We start from the raw sequence: 13,599 nt of genomic DNA on the forward strand, positions 1-13,599 counted from the left end.
GCAATAAGGTACAATTCCTAACTTTGGCCCTGATCTTCCAAGGGACTCTGTGTGGATGAAATCCTGAGCTCATTCAGAGGCCTTCTGAAGTTAAAGAGGCTCCATATAACTGTGATTCACCCCCATCCTGCAACCTGGGGCCCTTGATAGTATGCTGGTATCCTTAGGTATGAGAATAAAGAACATGGAGTCTTAATAACATGCAAATTGCAACTAAAATCTCTCAAGGTTTAAAAAAAAAATCTGCATTTTAAAAAGAGGCTACTGGGTTGACTGAGAATAAAGTATGTTGAAGAATTAACTCCGAGTCAAAAATTGTAGAATTCTGGTATTCCTGAGCAAATCAACATTTACTAGTATTGGCGGAAGAAGGAAAAAAGATACCTCTTCTATTAGGTTTCAGAGGAGCAGCCGTGTTAGTCTGTATCCGCAAAAAGAACAGGAGGACTTACGGCACCTTAGAGACTAAACAATTTGTTAGTCTCTAAGGTGCCACAAGTACTCCTTTTCCATTAGGGTTAGAACTCTTAAGATTACTGAATATATAGTTAATTAGAAAACAAAAACTATGTTTAGTGACAGTTAAGGTGGTGGCAGGACAAACCCTCATCTGTGCAAAACCTTAAAAGCACAGAAACAAGAAATTAAGGGCAAAGATTCCTGCATTCATTTCCACATTCATATTGCCCCCAACAATAATTCACTCCATAATTACTCCCATTCGCCTTTTACTTTCATCAGTTGTAGACACCCAAAAGGAACAGGTACCCCAACTTCATCAAACTAGCATCCTGCTGCAAAACCTTAAGTGATCTCATGCTTTCATATCAAGTGATCAGCATAGCTGATTGTTGCACATTCAGTGCATGTAGGATATTGTTTTGTTTTAACACTTTTGATATCCTGATCTTTTATGGAGCTTTGCTTTACCTCAGTAGATAGTTATTCAGAAACAAGGAAAAGGGGAGCAGCACTTGGCTGGGAATCACAGAAAAACTGTACTGTTGAAGCTGCTCCTGACTATGCCAGACCTCCTTCAGGATCTCAGAGGATGTGATGTACCTCAATAACTTTTTGGTCTAACATTTTCTCCCCATTTAAAAGTTAACGGAAGTAAGTACACAAAGAGCAGTTCTCCATGATGAACTGGTGATGGCATAGCCTTTCAGCAGGAGCAAACTTCCACGAACAAAGGAGTCTATGTCATCACTCCCCAAAACATAGCCTCTCATTGGCTTCTAGAAATGGATACAGCCAGGACTGGCTGCAGCAGCAAAAATGTGGCTATGCTAGCAGTTCTGCCTTTTGCACTCTCCTTTTGGGACCCAGTCCCTTCCTGTGTTAAGCATACGTTCTCAGCCTTCAAAAATGCCTATGCTGGATAACTCCAAGTATGACAGCCAATTGTGACATCACCCAGGGTACAATCTGGACTGATGGACAACTGTGTCCTCTCAATTTTCCTACCTGGGGTGCTCTTTACCCTGCTTTGCTGTGAGAGCAACCACTCCTAGCCTGCTCTCACACACTTCCAGCTATACGGTATGAGTGCCCACCACTCATGAATTATATTGCAGGCAAACACCAGCAAACTCCCAGTCCCAGGCTTCCCCCCAGCAATGTGCATTTTGTACTGCCCAGCACCCTCCTGGACAATACAAGCCCATATAAAGTCCACCATATATTTGTAGAAAATTATATCCGTAAGCCCTCTTATCCCAAATGGAGTTTCCCAAACACTTCAGTACAAACACACTCATTTAGATAAAACAACACAACTAATGTATTAAATACACAAAGATAGATTTTAATTGACTACAAGTAATGAGGCCTATGTCAGAATTGGTTACAAAGAAATAAAAGGTAAAGTGCAACTTAAGCTAAGTGAATACAAAGCAAAGGTCTCTCTCACCAGTGTTCCAGCAATCTTACTGGCTGAACCTCTTTTAGTCAGGATCTCTTCTCCTGCCCTCCATCTAGTGCTGCTTCCTTTGTTCTTCAGGGGTTGATGCTGCCATGGGTAGAGAGCAAGGGAGAGATGACTTGGGGCATGTGCCCTCTCCTCTTATAGCCCTTTCTCTTTGCAAGAATCATCTCCAGCTGATGTTCAGGAGACAGAAAGTCGGTGTGGCCAGGAACCTTAAGCTGCTTCTTTGTCAAAATGTAAATCTTTTGCCCACAGCCTCTCTCCTTGATCAGGTGATGGTCCCTTTGATCCCATTGACACCTCGCTGAGGTGTTGGCTAGCCTTTCATCTCTGGGAAACTTGTTTGTGACTGCCCTCCAGAACATGTTGAAACATGTCCCAGTAATATCACAGTGGAATCTTATATCTTTACATACAATGTTGCCACTCAAATTTACCAGGACAATAATGATCAGCTAATCATGAGTTTTCAAATGCTACGTTACACAGTCTGCTTTGTACAAAATTTAACATAGTCTTGTAAAAGGGGTGAACATAGAGATACAGACTGTCACACCAATTATTGGCCAATGCTGGGAATTGAACTGGTGACCTCCAGAGGTTTAAAAAAAAAAGTTTGCCCCTTAACTGCTTGAGCACGGCTCTCAGGTGACAGGTATCACACATAGGCACCAACTCCGTGGGTGCTCTGGGGCTGGAGCACTCATTGGGAAAAAATGGTGGGTGCTGAGCTCCCCACCACCTCACTCCCAGCTCCTCCTGCCCCCGGCAGGGCCTCATGAATCAGCACCTCTCCCTCCCCCCCATACCTCTTGCCCACTGTGATCAGCTGTTTTGCGGCATTCAGGAGGCTCAGGGGAGACAGGGGAGGAGCGAGGATGCGGTGCGCTTGGGGGAGGGAGCAGAACTGGGAGGGAAGAGGTGGGGCAGGGCCTTGGGGGATGGGTTGGAGTGCAGGCAGGGCATGGGGCAGAGCCGGGGGTTGAGCACCCACCAGCACTTTGGAAAGTTGGTGCATGTGGTATCACAGACTTATAGCCCGTGTGGCTTGGACACAGCACATATGTATGCACTGCATCTGGGAGTGAGCCTCTCAGCCCAGGTCACAGACTCACACTAACATACTAAAAATAGCTTTGGAGATGTTGCAGCAAGGCTCTGAGGCCTGGGTGGGTGTGTGTCAGAGCCTGAGCACCAGCTTGTGTTTGCAATGTCAAAGCACTGTCTATACAGCTATTTTTAGCATGCTAGCGCAAGCCGCACAAGCACAAATCTGTGGACGTAGGCTAGGAGGCATGCTCCAACATGCAGTGCAGACATACCCAGAAAGGACATATAACACACACCCACCATATTATTTCTTTGAACTGACCAGGAGAGGGCTGGACATTTCAGGGCACATGGTTTTGAGAAAATTTGGGCATGCATTGGAGTCACTGCAAGTAGTAACTAAGGCTCGTGGAAGCCAGAGTGGGGCCACGAGGCTGTAGACAGGCCACTGGGGTTAGAGCTGGTGAACCAGGGCTGTCTAGCACACAGATAGGATGCAACTTGTATGCAGGTAGGCTGGTTGTGGGTGGCATAGGTTGGGAGCTATAACAGCAAAGCATTGTGAGGTACTCAGGGTTAGAGGGTAGACAGTGACACAATCCCTGACTGCTTTGGATTGTACCCAGAACATGACATTCATAAAAGCTAAACAGATTAATATTTTTCATTACCTTCCAAAACTTGCACACTGTTGTCCAAAAGTACTCCCTTTCAGGCCCGTTTGTCCACTCTGGATAGACCCAAAAGAATCAAGCATGATAACCAAAGGCTTAATGTCTTTTTACTAAGGTTTGCTCTAGTGGACCTCTCTCTTCTGTGCTACATCTCTTCAGGCCGTAAAGAATATCCGCATGACTCCTAGCAAAAGGAAGAATGAATGCAGACCCATCAACCACTGATCTGCAAAACACCCTTGAAACTATCACCAACATCTTCTGAAAGTGATACGTGGGAAAAAGAAAGCCTGTTTTCACGAGCATTGCAATAATAAAGTTCAAACATAAATGGCCACTAGCTTGCGCTGCCCCCCTTACCAGGTTTCCCACAAGTTCAGGGACTGTAATATTTCCTAGCCCTTCTATTGGGATCTGGGGAAGGTGAATCTGCCCCTATATATTTACAAGTTTGTTTGTTTTAACGGGCAGAGTTTCCTGTGAACCCTGACCTAGTGCTTGACCGTTAGCAGCCACTTTTCCATTGCTTGAAAAATCTGTAGCTATATACTCTTTATTCTGACTCTCTTTTCTGCTGTTTTCTTTCCTATGAAGAACCACCAGGGAGCCCCACTGTTTCCTGTCAGGAAACAAGAGCCCTCTAATATTTTTCTCCTCCTCAAGGCAAATTGCCTCAGGGGGATAGCCTGATATTTTCCCAATTAATCCCTTGCCTCAAGGGCAAGGTCTCAGGAACCCCATATAGTAACAGTACTAAGAACTGACAGTATAAATCCATCTGCCAAAGACCTACTGTCACTCCCAACTGCCACAGAACCTTCTGATTTTAATATTCCATCCCTTCACCCTTTAAAGGAGCATTACACAATGTTCTACAGATGTGCACATTAATACGGAATATCCCTGTTTATGCTACTACATTAAGAGCATACCATCAAAAAGAGATCTCTATTCACTTTGATTTTATTCTGCTAATAATGATTACCTTTCCTTTGGTGATTTTTTTCCAGGCTGTACTGCAGGGACCATTACAGGACTTCATTCAGTTGCCTGGGGATGGCTGGAATGACCATCCTGAGACTGCATCCCACATGCAGAAATTGAAAGAAGATTATTTAATAACTTCAAACCTCATGGCTATCATAGAGCTAACAGAAGAACTAGGAAGCCTGTGATATCCCTTCCCTCGCTGGCCCAGCGATCCCTGTTTGTCCGCTGGCCCCACCACACCCATTCTCGCAGGCACATCTTCTTTCCCACCTAACAGCAACTGGTCCAGTTCATCACGTAAAAGTTCTGTCTTCTTTTGCCTGCTTATTAGCCTGTCCTATTATCTGAAAGTTCCATTGTCTCTGTACCCCAGTCTCCCTAGTCAACCAGTCTCCCTAATAAAGCTCATATTTTCCACCTGAGATCTCTGCCTCCTCACAATTCTTGAAAGCAAAGATGTCATCCCCCATGCTTGTGTAACTCACATACTTATACTGCAGAATTATTATTATTATTTTATTATATTAATTTATAAGTCCAAAGAAATGGAGAGAAGCAGTGGGGAGGAGACATGGGTTTTAGTTGAATCATCTGTGTCTGTGCATACATGCAGAGATCAGGTCATGGCAACTTAGAAAGGCCCAGAAACATCTCGAGGAGGAAGGTATGTGATAGTTACTAGACATGCTCAATAGCTCTTTTTAAAGCTGTACAGAAATTTTCCATTAAAGGCAAGCAGTCTGTCAGGTCCACACATTCACCCTCGGAGAACTGAGTCAGAGGTCAGGTGGGAAAGGTTATAAATATGGGGGTTGGAGAGAGCCCTAGAGAATCAATGGCTGATCAATGCATAGCTAAGGGATCTGTCTGCTATGAAGGCTGCGTCCCAATACCTGTACCATTTTGGGTATAGATTCTCTGTTTTGCTAGAAGATGGAGACAGTCAACTATTAGTTCAGGCATTGAAATTTGCTGCTGGCTGCTAGGCTCTTAGGACTGCTGTTTTGCTGAGGATATTCTGAAGTATTTGGGTGGGACCTTAGAGGCTTCTGTTCTCCTTAGGCTCTGAAGAATCTAGGTGACACACACACACATTTTGAGGCCATGCTATAGGGACTGAGAAATCCTCTCTGTGAGAATGTCTCTCTATGAGTGTACCAAAATATAAAATTATATATGGTCTTTTGAAACCTTGCCCAGAAGTATACGCAACTGCAACAAGTGGGGAAGTCTGTACAAAGAACACTAATAAGTTTACTGCTAAATAGTCTTGTTTAAGAGGTTATTCAGAAGTATTCCAAATACTGTTTGGAAACATTTGTGTATGTGTTAAATGTTTGTTCACTAAGAAATTGCATAGTATGCTCTCTTTGAAGCTGATTGACAGCTGTTATTAACACCTATGTTCAGGGGTTTGCACACTATAGCTCTGAGTTTTAACTCCATTTTATATGTTCTGAAGTCTTGAAAACACCAAACCCTGGCTTGTGCTTCAGCACAGAGGCTGTGACAGAGTGTGAGTAACCTCAGGCTGACTCTCCACACTTTGCAAGCTTCCCCATGTGGGCCAAATTGAAGAGATAATTGGTTAACGATTGTATGAGTAAACAACTAACAAGGTGATTCAGCTTGTCAGCTGGGGACAGTTAAAAGAGAGATAGGAAGAAGAAATCTGGAAAGAGGGGCTGGAGAAGTCCAGGATCTTATTGTAATCTTTTCTCTTTCTCCTTGTGTGTTGGGAGAAGGTAAGAGCCTTATGTTGTAGGGAACAAGTATCTGTATAGCATATTGTCAATAAAGCATGTGGTGTTGAACTTCTGCAGGAGTTTATAAGGACAGTTTGCGGTAAGGAATTCATGGTGAGGGAATACTTCCTTGTGATAGAGGCAAACTGAGATGCAAAAAAAAGGGGAGTATGATAGTTATATATAATATTATCTCAGCAGTTACACCTGTTTATTGTCTTATCCCACCATCCTCCCTTGTTTATTTATGCTGTGGTAGTCACATGAGGCAGTGCTTAGTGAGTGAGCCAGATATTGGTATTTAGGAAGCAGAGAAAGGGGAGAGGCCTGCACCTATGTAAGGGGGCTGTTTGCCCCTTACTGAAACTTGGTGATATTTATTTATTGGTTGTCCCTCTTCCACTATTAGAAAAAATGGAAAGGGCCAAAGAGAAGTCAGGATCCTGAAACTGGTGCTGCCAAGGGGAGAGGGCAATGTTACCAACTTGTGATTTTGTCATGAGTCTCATGATGGTTATTTTTCTTAAAGTCCCAGCTCCTTGAGTCAAGTGGATATGTGATGATTTCAGCCTTCATTCTTAAAGGAAAAAGTAAGTTTCTAGTCCTTATGGCTGTGAAGAAGGCTTCAAAATCTGACCCCAGTACACCCCAAAGGTTAAAAAAGCAGAAAGCAAATAAAAAGAACATCAAATCTATTATTACTACAGAATCTCATGATTTGTGGTGAGCCTGACTCATAATTTTTGAATATTAGGGGTTGGCAATACTGAGAGGACAAGGCTCTAAGTCAGCCAGATTGACAGGGAAGGTAGGCCAAGAAGGGAGTCAAAAGCCCAGGGGCCCATTCTCCCTGTGAGATGGGGCTGCCTGAGCCAGAGTGGGCAGAGCTAAGGAGAGAGCAGCAGCCAGAGCTGGGTGGGAGAGAGAACTGCAGCCCAGGAACAGAGAAGGCAGAGCTGAGCTGAAGGCAGAGCAGCAGCTAGAACCAGAGGGGCTAAAGAAACAGCCGAGAAGGTAGTCAGGCTGGAGGCAAAGCAGCAGCAGTCACACTGAGCCAGAGGAGGCTGCCTCTCTCCAGTTACAGTTTGTAACAATATTCTCTCATAAGATGACTATTATTTGCAAGGTGTTGTTACCTTGTCTTCCCTCTGTTTTCAAGTTTAAACTATTTTTTTTTTGTTTCTTTGTCTGCTAGAGATGTTTGAACCCACTTCCCTTTCTTTCCATTGTATTCCAGGGGAAAAGAAACCCCATCCTGGACTTCTTACACCAGTAGCTAAGGAGCCAGCTCTCCCTAGGCATACATCCGGTCCTGGATTGCCATTTCTCAACTGTGCCAGAACATCTTGGTCTGACTCCCTCAGTGCTCCCTGGATGTGTCAACTTGTGTTGCCATTCTACAAGCAAATCAGCAGCACATATGAGAGCGCCATACGAACCTCTTACGTGGCATACCCCAGTTGCATTGCCATTATAGTTTAAGTGCAGTTATTCACTTGCACAGCAAGACAGGGATCTGGTCCTCTAGTTTTGTCTTCCCTTATACACTAAGACATAAAAGTGTAAGGAATATGTTGTCCTTATCGGCGATGCCATCAATTATTGGAGGAGAGACCTGAGAGGCTTGCATTTATCAGGGCAGATAAAGAGCCTTTCAGGTTACCTTCACAATGTATTTATTTGTAATTTTTAAGTTCACAGATATATTTTTCTTATGTGGCTTTTAATTATTTTTTAACATTTCAGTGCAAGTATTTTCAAGTACTTTTTAATTTGCTCATTATTGAGCAAAACCGAGTAAGATCTCTGTACTCTCTCCTTCACTTCCAACCTATTAAGGTCTCAATCCTGCAGGAATGTAGATAAGGATTGTGAAAGTGCACTTCTGAGCTGTGGATGGGACTGCTCAGCATGATGCTTTGTTATTCGTGACACAATAAGGTTAAGTAAACAGAGGGGAGTGGGCGCTGCTGGCTGTTGAGCTGGCAAGAACACTGTGCCCAGTATTTATTAAATAATAAATCCTGTTCACTCAGTGTCAATTTCCCCATACTGGGTCACTTCTTGTGGCAAAACTAACCTTTTTACTCTGTTGTTCCTGCCCTTCCACAAATGTAGATGTTACTTTTATAAGCTATGACCTTATTGTCCTTGAGGGAACTGATTGCTGTGGAAGACACTGGGTATATGTTCCTTTATTTTATGGAAAATGCTTTATTAGATCCTTTGTTTATATAAAGGGAGTTCCAAAACTTTAGTGAGAGGTGCCTTACAAATGTATACAATACAATAATGAAAATATGCATTTTATCTCTTCCTTGTATAGAATGTAATCGGTTATCAAGTATTTGAATTACTTTTGGATTAAAAATGCGAATATGGAAAATAATAGTATCCTAGCATACAATTAAATAACCATCTTGTGAGATGCAGGTGGGGAAGAATATGGGGTGTTTGTTTGTTTTTATGCATGTTTTGAAAAAATCTTGACAACTATCATCATAGGTCATTTTCTTGAACCACCACCCTTGGATTGGCTAGTTGTTCAATTATTATCCTTCTGTTTAGGACAGCAAAGAGTCAATGATTTAGAAAAATTAGAAGAGGGAATGAGAATTTTATTTGCCTGCTTTTGGAGATGAGGTAATAAAATGGTATACTATTCTCGCACAAAATAACTAAGTCCCCCCACAACTCTACGAACACTTATGCACATGCTTAACTTTACAGCCATGAGTAGTCTACTATTCACGTTAGTAAAGTTAAATATGTGTGTAACTGTTTGCAGGATCAGGGCCTAACCAGCAGTTGGAGAGGATATAAGTGACCATGCAATCAGTCTACCTCTCATTATTACTGGTTGAGGGCAAAAAAGAATTAGTTGAGGTAAAACTTGTATTATACTATCTGGTTTGGAGGAAACACCATCACTTTTCCTCTAGAGATTTGATCATAGATTTAAAAGATGATGATGATAATAATAATAATTTAATCCTAAAAATAAGGCCTCTGACCAATAGGGATGACTGCAGATGATTTTAAATAAAAGAAAGAGAATCTATCCTAAAATGAGCCAACATGGCCCTTCCCCAAACCACATACCAGTGCTAAAGCCTATGTGAACGTAGGTGCAATGGGAGAACTGTTGGACAGCAAGAAGAAGGGGAGGAAAGGCCTTGGGAAGAAAGGAGATTGTAAATCTTATATGGATTAAGACGGGAAATAAGGGTGAATAGTCTCCAATTGGTTTTTAGCTGAAATCAGTAAATGGCAATGACATCACTTGTTTGTTAAAGAGAATAAAAAGTAAACTCTGAAAGGGCTCACTGCTAATACCTGCCTGACCATGCTGGAGCCAACCAATATGGATCTAAGCACCTATGGGTTTAGCCCATTTGTAAGTATCTTGATCGAATGCTTATAAAAGTTTTGTTACTGTTTAGCTGTTGTAAATTGCTTATTTTTTAGGTTCTTTAGGAATGTTTAGAACAATTGTATAAATACCATTTGGCCTTTTAATCATCAATTCCTTTATTAAATCCAATTGGTGTTTGGTAGTTTCCCATATTAATAATTTCAAATATTATTAATTCCAATTCCACAACGTCTCTCGGAAGCCTGTTCTAGTGCTTGACTATGCTTATAAAGTGTTTCCTAATAGTTAACCTAAATCTCCCTTGCTGCAGATTAAGCCCCTTACTTCTTGTCCTACGTTCACTGGACATGGAGAACAGTTGATCACCATCCTCTTTATAACTGCCTTTAACATATTAGTAGACTACTATCAAGACCCCCCACCCCCTCAGGCTTCTTTTCTCAAAACTAAATATGTCCAGTTTTTTTAACTTTTCCTCACAGCTCAGGTTTTCGAAACCTTTTATCATTTTTGTTGCTCTCCTCTGGACTCTCTCCAGTTTGTCCACATCGTTCCTGAAGTGTGTGTTCCAGAATTGGACATAGTACTCCAGCTGAGGCCTAACCAGTGCGAAGTAGAGTGGCACAATTACCTACTGTCTTACATACAATAGTCCGGTTAATACACCTCAGAATAGTAACCAGTTTGGTAACTGCATCACATTGTTGACTCATTCAATTTGTGATCCACTGTAGTCCCCAGATCCTTCTCAGCAGTACTACCACCTAGCCAATTATTCACAACTTCGTTGATATTTTTTTCCTTCCTAAATGAAGTTCTTTGCACTTGTCTCTATTGAATTTAATCTTTTTGAATTCAGACCAATTATCTAATTTGGCACGGTTGTTTTGAATTCTAATCCTGTCCTCCAAAGTGCTTGCAATCCGTCCCACCTAGCTGTCATCTGAAAATTTTATAAGCATACTCTTCACTCTATTATCTAAGTCATTAATGAAAATATTGAATAGTACTGGACCCAAGACTGACCCCTGTGTGACCTCACTAGATGCACCCTCATAGTTTGACAGTGAACTGTTGGTAAATTAGTCTTTGAGGACAATCTTTCAATAGTTGTGCACCCACTTTATAGTAATTTTATCTAGACCACATTTCCCTAGTTCACTTATGAGAATGTCATGTGGGAATAGCAGGACCAGCTCTAGGCACCAGCAAAGCAAGCATATGCTTGGGGCGGCACATTTCCAGGGGCAGCATTCCGGCCATTCTTTTTATTCCCCCCCCCCCCCGCCCTTCTCAGTCAGCCAATAAGCCTCTGCGTGGGACGGGGCAGCGGGTTCAGCATGGGGGTCCCAGCCCGGGGGAAGTCCCTATCCTAGCCCCCTGCTGCTGGGGGAGCAGCGTGATGTGGCTCCTCCCCCCCGCCTGCCCCAGCCACACATGTCACAAGTGGCGCAGGAGCTGGAGCCGAGGGGAGCGGACCCCAGGGTCAGAGCAGGACCCAGGGCCAGTAAGGGACCCACTGCCCTGGGCGGCCCGGTGCTGGGCGGGCACCCCTGGTCCGCCCCACTGCCCACAGCTGACCCGCCCTGCAGCCACTCTGTCGGTTACTGTCCCCTCTGCAGTTGTGGGGCCAGGTCTGAGATCGGGCTGTGGGGCCAGAGGCAGGATGTACAGTCCTGAGCACCTCACTCCAAACACTGCTATAGTATTATGCATTCTTTTAACATTACCAGTATCAGTGTCTTCTGGTGAGTGCAGTTTCCCAAAACTGAAATTACTAAAAAGTTATTTGAGGTCCACCATGTCTCAAAATCGTTTGTCAGGACTTGCATTAATTTCAATTGAAAGTACCATTGCAAAAAATTTAGATTTCACTGAATTATTAAAAGACTATGCAAGTATAAAAACCAGAAAAATTCAGTTCAGATAAATTCTTTTAATTTATGAGAAACTGGGCGCACCAGAAGACACTAACGTTTTTCATTACAGTGTATAGTGAACCCAAATTGTTTGTAATTGTGATTTTTGTTAAAATTAAATGAGTACACCAGTAGGAAATTGTTTTATTTCACTAACTACAAACTCTGTTTTCATTTCTTAAACAGTCCAAAAAAAAATTGCAAAGTGCAAACTTGTGAAAGTGGGGGCACCCAAAAATTTTTTTTGCTTTGGGTGGCAAAAAACCTAGAGCTGGCCCTGGGGAATAGGCAAAACATTTATCCAAACTGAAGCTGGACAATCTGTTTTTGGTAATGTTTGTCCCTGTCCTGTCCTGGACTTGGTTTTGTTTGATATCAGAGCATGCTACTTTGCTCCCACTGGTGTGACCTCACATACATGGTGCATGCAAGGTCATGCCGCATGGAGGACACCATTTTGAAAAGCGTGCTATCTTGTTCCCACTGGTGTCTTGCATGTGAGGTCACACAGGTGGGGCAGGCCCATGCTGTTCCAGAAGTACCAAGACCTCTGGTATTCTGTGGATCCATCAGTGGCCCCTGTAGGAAGGACTGTGTCAAAAGTCTTACTAAAATCAAGATATATCATGTGTACTGCTTCTCCCCTATCCACTAGGCTAGTAACCCTGTCAAAGAAGGAAATTAGGCTGGTTTGGTATGATTTGTTCTTGACATCCTTGTTGGCCATTCCTTTATAACGCTATTATTCTCTAGGTGTTCACAAATTGATTGTTTAATAATTAGTTCCAGTATCTTTCCAGATGTTGAAGTTAAACTGATTGCTCTATAATTCCCTGGGTCGTCTTTGTTCCTGTATTTAAAGATAAATACTATGTTTGCCTTTCTCTCCTCTGGGACCTCACCATTCCTCTATGTGTTCTCAAAAATAATCAGTAATGGTTATGGGATTGCTTCAGTTACTTCCTTAAGTACCCTAGGATGAATTTCATCAGGCCCTGCCAACTTGAATACATATAGCTCAGTGGTTCTCAACCTTTACAGATTACCTTTCACTGATCTGATTTGTCTTGTGTACCCAAAGTTTCACCTCATTTAAAAAGTACTTGCTTACAAAATCAGACCTAAAAATACAAAAGTGTCACAGCACCCTATTGCTGAAGAACTACTTAAGTTCTCATTTTTACCATATAATTATAAAATAAATCGATTGCAGTATAAATATTGTACTTAATTTCAGTGTGATACCTGAGCCTGTTTTTCACATGTGAGCCTTTATCTGAAGCCTGAGTCCCACCACCCAGTTCTGAAGCATATAACTTAACTCCACAGGGCCCCCTGTGAGCCACCTTGTAATGCTGGCCCTGCACTTGTGACCCACCCTAAACGTATCCTGTGACACCCCCCCCCATGGGGGTCGCAACGCCCAGGTTGAGAAACACTGATCTAGATGAATTGAGTACCCCATGGAAGACCTCTATGTACCCCCAGGGGTACACATACCCCTGGCTGAGAACCACTGATCTAACTCATCTAAATATTCTTTAACCTGTTGTTTTTCCCTGTTTTGGCTTGTGTTCCTTCCTACTTATTAATATTGTGTTGAGAATCTGGTCACATGAGGTGTTCCTTTTCTGGTCCTGAATTTTCTTAACCGAATAATGCAGACACGATGACATACTTCACAATATCTGAAGTGGCTAAAGCAGGCCAGGTGCTGCCCCAAGGAGCAGGAGGCCTGAGGGGTTGTCAGGTGCTGCCTGCGCCACTCTCACATATAGCCTCTCCACCCCTCCATCTCCATTTATGGAGGGGTGGACGGGCCCAACTTGAGTCGTGGTGCAACCCTATTTCCTAGGGGCCAGGACTCAATGCCCAGAATTGAGAGCCAAGCCCAGCCAGCTCTATGGGACAGGAGCTG

At 42.9% G+C, this 13,599-nt stretch overlaps 1 long non-coding RNA gene across 2 annotated transcripts in view; it reads right to left on the reverse strand.

Moving 5' to 3' along the window:
• Positions 1–13,599, reverse strand: part of LOC125636395 (uncharacterized) — a 35,661-nt gene that overhangs the window by 17,792 nt on the left and 4,270 nt on the right. Inside the window, exons 2-4 of one of the 2 annotated variants that reach the window (XR_012668437.1) lie at positions 4,637–4,731; positions 3,649–3,835; positions 1,913–2,011 (exon numbers count right to left, since the gene is read on the reverse strand). This is a non-coding gene — a long non-coding RNA (uncharacterized LOC125636395). Of the gene's footprint in view, positions 1–1,825; positions 2,012–3,648; positions 3,836–4,636; positions 4,732–13,599 lie in introns of those variants that run through there. The other variant, XR_007356572.2, reaches the window with a different exon arrangement.

This window comes from Caretta caretta, chromosome 5, assembly GCF_965140235.1.
Source record: "Caretta caretta isolate rCarCar2 chromosome 5, rCarCar1.hap1, whole genome shotgun sequence".
In the NCBI taxonomy this organism is placed as follows: Eukaryota; Metazoa; Chordata; order Testudines; family Cheloniidae; genus Caretta; species Caretta caretta.